The sequence below is a fragment of the Chiloscyllium punctatum genome, chromosome 21, assembly GCF_047496795.1.
Source record: "Chiloscyllium punctatum isolate Juve2018m chromosome 21, sChiPun1.3, whole genome shotgun sequence".
In the NCBI taxonomy this organism is placed as follows: Eukaryota; Metazoa; Chordata; class Chondrichthyes; order Orectolobiformes; family Hemiscylliidae; genus Chiloscyllium; species Chiloscyllium punctatum.
In genome coordinates, this window is record NC_092759.1 from 13565244 (window position 1) to 13572997 (window position 7754).

The 7754-nt window shown below is 49.1% G+C and overlaps 1 non-coding gene across 1 annotated transcript; it reads right to left on the reverse strand.

The window, feature by feature from the left end:
* Positions 1–6119: 6119 nt before the first annotated feature.
* Positions 6120–6191, reverse strand: trnaq-cug (transfer RNA glutamine (anticodon CUG)). The gene has a single exon. It is a non-coding gene; the product is annotated as a tRNA-Gln (tRNA).
* Positions 6192–7754: the final 1563 nt, after the last annotated feature.

Here is a 7754-nt window from a genome sequence, read left to right on the forward strand (position 1 = left end):
TTTTCACAGGGTTGGTGTGGACTGGTTGGGCCGAAGGGCCTGTTTCCGCACTGTAGGGAATCTAATCTGATCTAAATGACCTGGATGAGGGCGTAGAAGGATGGGTTAGTAAATTTGCGGGTGAATGGAGTTGTGGATAGTGTCAAAGGATGTTAGATAAGCTGCAGAGCTGGGCTGAGAGGTGGCAAATGGAGTTTAACGTGGAAAAGTGTGAGGTGATTCACTTTGGAAGGAGTAACAGGAATGCAGAGTACTGGGCTAATGGAAAGATTCTTGGTGGTGTGGATAAGCAGAGAGATCTCAGTGTCCATGTACATAGATCCCTGAAAGTTGCCACCCAGGGTGATAGGGTTGTTAAGAAGGCGTACGAAATGTTAGCTTTTATTGGGAGAGGGATTGAGTTTCGGAGCCATGAGGTCATGCTGCAGCTGGACAAAACTCTGGTGCGGCCGCACTTGGAATATTGCGCACAGTTCTGGTCACTGCATTATAGGAAGGATGTGGAAACTTTGGAAAGGGTTCAGACGAGATTTGCTAGGATGTTGCCTGGTTTGGAGGAAAGGTCTTACGAGAAAAGGCTGCAGGAACAGAGGCTGGTTTTGTTAGAGAGAAGTTGGAGAGGCGACTTAATTGAGACATATAAGATAATCAGAGGGTTAGATAGGGTGGACAGTGAGAGCCTTTGTCCTCAGATGGTGATGGCTAGCACAAGGGGACATAGCTTTAAACTGAGGGGTGATAGATATAGGACAGATGTCAGAGGTAGTTTCTTTACTCAGAGAGTAGCAGGCATGTGGAACACACTGCCTGCAACAGGAGTAGACTCCCCAACTTTAAGGACATTTAAATAGTCATTGGATAGGCATATGGATGAGAATGGAATAGTGCAGGATAGATGGGCTTCAGATTGGTTCCACAGGTGGGCGCAACATTGAGGGCCGAAGGGCCTATACTACACTGTAATGTTCTATGGTCTGTGTTCTAACAGATACTGTCTCAGGTAGCAATCAGGAAAAAGGGCTTTTTGGTTTATTTATTCAAACACTTGAACAATGAAAGGGGTGTGGTCCGTTCTCCCTGTTCAGGATCTGGGTCAGTCAGCAGTCTGTTTGAAGCTGCTGGTCAGAGAGAGCTGCGGGTGGGGGGGGGGAGAAGGATGCCTGATTCAACAGGTGTTTCTGGCTGACTCTCTCTCTCTGACTCTCTCTCTCTGTCAATCTCTGTCTGTCTCTATCTCTGTGTCTCTCTCTGTCTGTCTCTCTGTCTCTCTCTCTCTCTCTCTGTCTGTATCTCTCTCTCTCTGATTGTGTCTCTGTCTCTCTCTCTCTGTCTGTCTCTCTGTCTCTCTCTCTCTGTCTCTCCCTCTCTGACTCTCTCTGTCTGTCTCTCACTGTCTGTCTCTCTCTCTGTGTCTCTCTCTGTCTCTCTCTTTCTGTCTCTCTCTCTGTCTCTCCCTCTGTGTGTCTCTCTCTGACTCTCTCTCTGTCTCCCTCCCTCTCTCTGTCTCTCTGTCTGTTTCTCTGTCTCTCTCTCTCTGTCTCTCTGTCTCTCTCTGACTCTCTGTCTCTCTCTGACTCTCTTCTGTCTCTCTCTCTGTCTCTCTCTGACTCTCTCTCTCTGTCTCTCTCTCTCTCTGACTCTCTCTGTCTCCCTCTCTCTCTCTGTCCTCTGTCTGTTTCTCTGTCTCTCTGACTCTCTTCTGTCTCACTCTCTCTCTCTCTCTGTCTCTCTGTCGCTCTCTGACTCTCTTCTGTCTCTCTCTCTGTCTCTCTCTGCCTCTCTCTCTGTGTCTCTCTCTCTGACTCTCTGCCTCTCTCTCTCTGTCTCTCTCTCTGACTTTCTCTCTGTCTCTCTCTATCTCTCTCTAACATCACTCCTGTGAGAACCCGGGTTAGACTTTACGTTTTTAGCCGTGGGTTTGCATTTGGGGATGCTGCAGGAAATCAGAACAGCATTGTTAAGTTGCGAAGGAGTCGGTTGGGTTTTCAGGTAGGTTCTGGATTAGTGGTGCTGAGAAAGCACAGCAGTTCAGGCAGCATCCGAGGAGCAGGAAAATCGACGTTTCGGGCAAAAGTCCTTCATCAGGAATACAGGGAGAGAGCCTGAAGGGTGGAGAGATAAATGAGAGGAGGGTGGGGGTGGGGAGAGAGTAGCAGAGAGTACAATAGGTGAGTGGGGGAGGGGATGAAGGTGATAGGTCAGGGAGGAGGGTGGAGTGGATAGGTGGAAAAGGAGATAGGCAGGTAGGACAAGTCCGGACAAGTCATGGAGACAGTTACTGAGCTGGAAGTTTAGAACTAGGGTGAGGTGGGGGAAGGGGAAATGAGGAAACTGTTGAAGTCCACATTGATGCCCTGGGGTTGAAGTGTTCCGAGGCGGAAGATGAGGCGTTCTTCCTCCAGGCATCTGGTGGTGAGGGAGCGGCGGTGAAGGAGGCCCAGGACCTCCATGTCCTCGGCAGAGTGGGAGGGGGAGTTGAAATGTTGGGCCACGGGGCGGTGTGGTTGATTGGTGCGGGTGTCCCGGAGATGTTCCTATTCTCCATTCTGTTCTCTCTTCCTCGTGTTTCAGTCAGTCGTCTGGAAATAAATTCTGTTTTGTTTAAAACTGAGTGGTTGTGGCAGCTGGAATATCCACTCTACACCTGCCTAAAACAAGAAGAAACATTAGGGTCTAGGCTACTTTCTTTAAATATTTTGAGGGGGTCTGGCCTGGTCCATAACAGAACATAGAACAGGCCAGCACAAAAACAGGCCCTTCAGCCCACCAGGTCTGCACCAAGCACAATGTTATTCTAAAATAATCCCATCTGTCTGCACATGATGTATATCCCTCTGTTCTCTGCCTGTTGGATATATCTGCCTTTTAGACTTTGCTATTGTATCTGCTTCTAACACCTCACCCCCACGCATTGACTACCCTCTGTGTAAAAAAAATTGCCTTGCATAGCTTCTTTTAAACATTCCCCTTTTCACGTTAACGCCGTGCCCTCCAGCATTTGACACTTCCACCCTAGTTTATTCTGTTATGAAGTCAAAAGAAGGTATATTCACTTTAAAATAGAGAGTGTTTTCTGAATATTGAAGTAAACTTAAATGCAGACTCAGTTGGCTGATTGGAAAGTCTGGAAGACGAGTTGTTCCATGCAACAGTTGGCTGTTAAATGGATACCTGAGTTTTGGTTGCTGTTTTGACAACAATTCAAATTTAACCAATTACTTTAAATCATGCTCTGGATACTAAAAACCAATCGAATTTGAATTCATTGTTTTGAGAACATCAGACCAACCACAAAAAATGATGTTGCAGGGTGTATAAAACCAGAGCATTTTGAAAATTTTGTCAGACAGCAACTGCCATCTGATCAGCTGAGCAACCGCGGTAGAGCTGGAGAGCTAACTGCCCGTCTAACATCTCGCTCTCAAAGAAATTAGAAGACACACTCTCTATCAAAGGTAGCTTTTCATGTAAAACATACCCATAGTAACATGAAAGTAGATGACCCAGGGAGATCAGCAGATGGAAGATTGAAGACAGCGGGGACTGTGTAGACTTGAGATTAAGTTCTTGTAATGTTTGATAACTGCGTTATTGTAATAGTATTTTTGTAGTAAGTAGCAGCTGAGAAGATCCATCAGGGTCTCTCCTCCCTCCATGACAGACATTTACACCACACGTTGCATCTGATAGGCTAAGAGCATTGTGGAAGACCCCTCACTCTTCTCCCTCCTGCCATCTGACAGAAGATACCAGACCATTCGGTCTGTCACCGCCAGACTGTACAACAGTTCCATCCCCCAAGCCGTCAGGCTCCTTAACACTGTGTGATCGCACTCTATTCCATCTGCGAGTTTTGGGCGACGTTTTGAATTGGTGCTAAAACAATGTTTTATTTATGCTCACTCACTGTTACAATGTAATTTATCCACCACCTTGCCTTACGTTTGATCTTGTCAGCGATTATTGTGCTATTTTGCATTTCTCTATGTACTTTATGCTGCCCTCTGTATGACTGTACTCTCGGGTAGTCTGTGTGTTTATATAGCACCTTACTCCTGGAGGACCGCTGTCTCAATTTTATTGTTCCAGCTGTATAACAACAAATAAAGCTGCTCTACTCTAGTTAAGAATAAAAGGGGCTTGAAATAGTTAATAAGTTCTCGTTTAGTTTTCACTATTAGAGTTAGGGAAATAAGTTGTTATTTTTCTTCAAATAGTGGAAATTAGGAGTTTTCAATTAAATTCCCTACAGTGTGGGAACAGGCCCATTGACCCAACAAGTCCACACTGACCCTCCAAAGAGTAACCCACCCCCCCTCTGACTAATGCACCCATCACTACAGGCAATTTAACATGGCTAATTCACCTGACCTGCACATCTTTGGAACGTGGGAAGAAACCCACACAGACAGTCACCCGAGGCTGGCTGGAATTGAACCGGGGACCCTGGCGCTGTGAGGTAGTAGTGCTAAACACTGAGCCACCAAGTTGTCTACCACTTGCTGATATTTTAACAGATAATGAGTCAAGGCGTGCTTTTTGGGTTTTAATTAACATAGGGGTTCCACCTCCATGCCGTCACAATACACGTTCCTCAGGTTCCCCTCAGCCTTCGACGTTCTGGCGAAAACATTTCAGGTTCGTCCAACCTCTCGTCAATGGAAATACACTCCAATCCAGGCAAAGTCTCTTCTGCATCCTTTCCAAATGTCTCCTCCACACCCCTTCCTGTGCACCGTTCTCCACATGTGGCCTAACTCAAGTCTGATGCAGTGGCAACATAACTCAGCTGAAAATGTGTCGCTGGAAAAGCGCAGCAGGTCAGGCAGCATCCGAGGAGCAGGAGAATCGGTGTTTCGGGCTCGAGCCCTCCTTCAGGAATGACGCTGCCTGACCTGCTGCGCTTTTCCAGCAACACATTTCCAGCTCTGATCTCCAGCATCTGCAGTCCTCACTTTCTCCTACAACATAACTCAGCCCCAAGCTCTGGTCTTCAGGAGTTGGATTAAGGTCATTCTGACCTTGCTTTCATCTCTGGGTCACGCAGTCCTACCTGGCGTCGGCACAATTCATCTTTCTGCCTGGTTCCCCCAACTGCACCCAATCACATCCGTCTCTCTCTCTTTCTCTCTTTCTCTCTCTCTCTCTCTCTCTCAATCTGGATCGTTCGCTCTTCCCTTTTCATCCCTCTCTTGCACTCTCTCCCCATTTCCTCTACCCCTCTCTTTCTTCTCATTTCTTTCCCTCTCTCCCTCCCTGGACTCTCAAAGTTTACACTCAATGCCACAGCCGAGCCCTCGTTGCGGGAGGGTACAGGAGCAGAGGGATGTGTTGCTGTCGTCATACAGGGCCTTGGTGAGACCACCCCGAGAATTGTGGGTGTGCAGGTTTGGTCTCCTTTTCTGAGGAAGGATGCTCTTGCTCTCGAGCGAGGGCAGTGAAGGTTTCCCAGGCTGATTCCCGGGGGATGGAGGGAATGGTGGATGAGGAGAGATCGGCTCAGTCAGGATTGTTTTCACTGGAGTTCAGGTGAGTGAGGGAGGGATCTCATAGAGACGTGTAAAATACTAACGGGGTTAGACAGGTTAGATGCAGGGAGGATGTTCCCGATGGTGGGTGTGTCCAGGACCAGGGGTCACCGTCTGAGGATTCAGGGTGGACTGTTTCGGACGGAGACGAGGAGACAGTTGTTCACCCAAAGTGTGGGGACCCTGTGGGATTCATTACCACAGGAAGCAGTTGGTGCCCGAAACATTGAATATATTCAAGAGACGGCTGGATATAGCACTGGGGGTGAATGGGGTCAAAGGTCATGGGGAGAAAGCAGGAGGAGGCTCTTGAGTTGGATGATCAGCCAAGATGGTGGTGAATGGCAGGGCAAGGCCTGAAGGGCCGAATGGCCTCCTCCTGCTCCTGTCTTCGATGTTTCTCTGAAGGCAGGCATGCATGCCACGTGCCTTCCTTGGGTCCTTGTGAAACAGTAAGCGCTTCAATAGCGATGCAAATACCGTTTACAGCGAGACATATGCGAGGGGAACATTTGCCCACTTCCATCATGGGTGTGGAATTTGTGAAACCAACAGTTCTGTCGAAGACAATCGCTCACGCTGCCAGAAAGAAGGCTCCACCGAGATTTGAACTTGGATCGCTGGATTCAGAGTCCAGAGTGCTCACCATTACACCATGGAACCCTGAGGCTGCTAATGGGCCGACAGGAAGAGGAAGTCCCACCTCCTCACTTCCCCTTCCCCTGGCCAGAAAGCCAGGACCACGCCCACAAAGTGAGGGCACTGGTACTTCCCCTCACCTGCCTTGCCTGTGGGCATGTGCCAGTCCACTCCGGACTGGCAGAGACCGTTCAGGCGCACGACGGGCTTTGCGAGACCCGGATGTCAACCAATTCTGGAACATTCGGGCAGCAGGAGGGGGTGGATTTTCTGGGAGAAGGCGGGACTGAAAGCTGGGGGGTGTGGGGGTAGACAGTGCAGGAGCCTGGTTCAGTCAGAAATCTCACCAGGCATCCGGGCAGGAATTCTTCCAAAAATAAGACAAAAAACTCGACACACCCAAAAACATCAGCTTCTTTCCTGAGGGAAATGTTCATCAAAAGGTGGCCTCCTGTTCTGGGGGCCCATGTTACAAGATGCTACTGAACAACGCTGGACAGGGAGGAGACGGGGAAATCAGAATTCTAACCCATTACAGGTGCCTCTACTCCAGAGATGAAACAAGTCTGTGGTGTCACCCAATGTAGGGTCAACGCTAACCCTTAAAAACCTTTGACCCCCACCCATCATCCTTAGCAAGTTTCCATTCACCATGGCCCTCCAAGAGTTGGGTCCCATCTCTGTCATGGTTGTGGGCATCCCGATCCCATTCCCAACACCGGGTTTCCTTGGCAAATGTGTTTGTTGCCCCTGCCACTTCCTGGACAGAATCCCCCCCCCCCCCCCCCCCCCACCCCCACCCCACCCTCATGGACTCATTAAGACTTTTTCTTCTGCTTTTTTAAAATTGGGATTGTCCAGAGCGGGAGGGCAGCGGGAAGGGCAGATCGCGCACCCAACATCTGTAATCACCTCCTCAAACCCTCGCCAACCCCGTTTGCCCTCGTCCCTTTCTCATAACGGTGGTGGATTATGAACACTTCAACTGAGAGAGGGTGACCGGGCTGAGTGCCCCGTCTGTTATAACCCAGGGACCGGAGAACGTGGACGCATCTTGAGGGAAGGTGGGACGAGGGATAAGGCGGGGAGAAAGTGCCGACTGCAGGCGCTGGAGATCAGAGCCGAAAAGTGTGGCGCTGGAAGAGCCCAGTCGGTCAGGCAGCATCAATGTTTCAGGTATAAGCTCTTCATCGGGAATGTGGCGATAAAGGGAGGATTTCGATGAGAAAGGAACAGGAGGAAATTTGAGTGAAGGATCAACTTCTGCAAGAAGGGAGATAGGCAGCAAACAGGAAATAATAACTTGATGTCTCTCCTGCACTAGCTGCTAAAGCTGATCATTATTGAGATTATTTCTGAGTACTTAGAGACGCGCGAGGTGACCAGAATGACTCAGCACAGTTTCGTGAAAGGGAAACAAGGTTTACGAGCTGGGAGGTGACGCTGGGACTGTACAAAATGCTGGTTAGCGAGGGGATTGTGTGCGGTTCTCGAATCCACATTGTGGGAGGGGAATGTGATAGCACTGGAGAGGGGACGGAGGGAAAGCTACCAGGATATTGCCCTGGGACTGGAGTGTGTCACTTG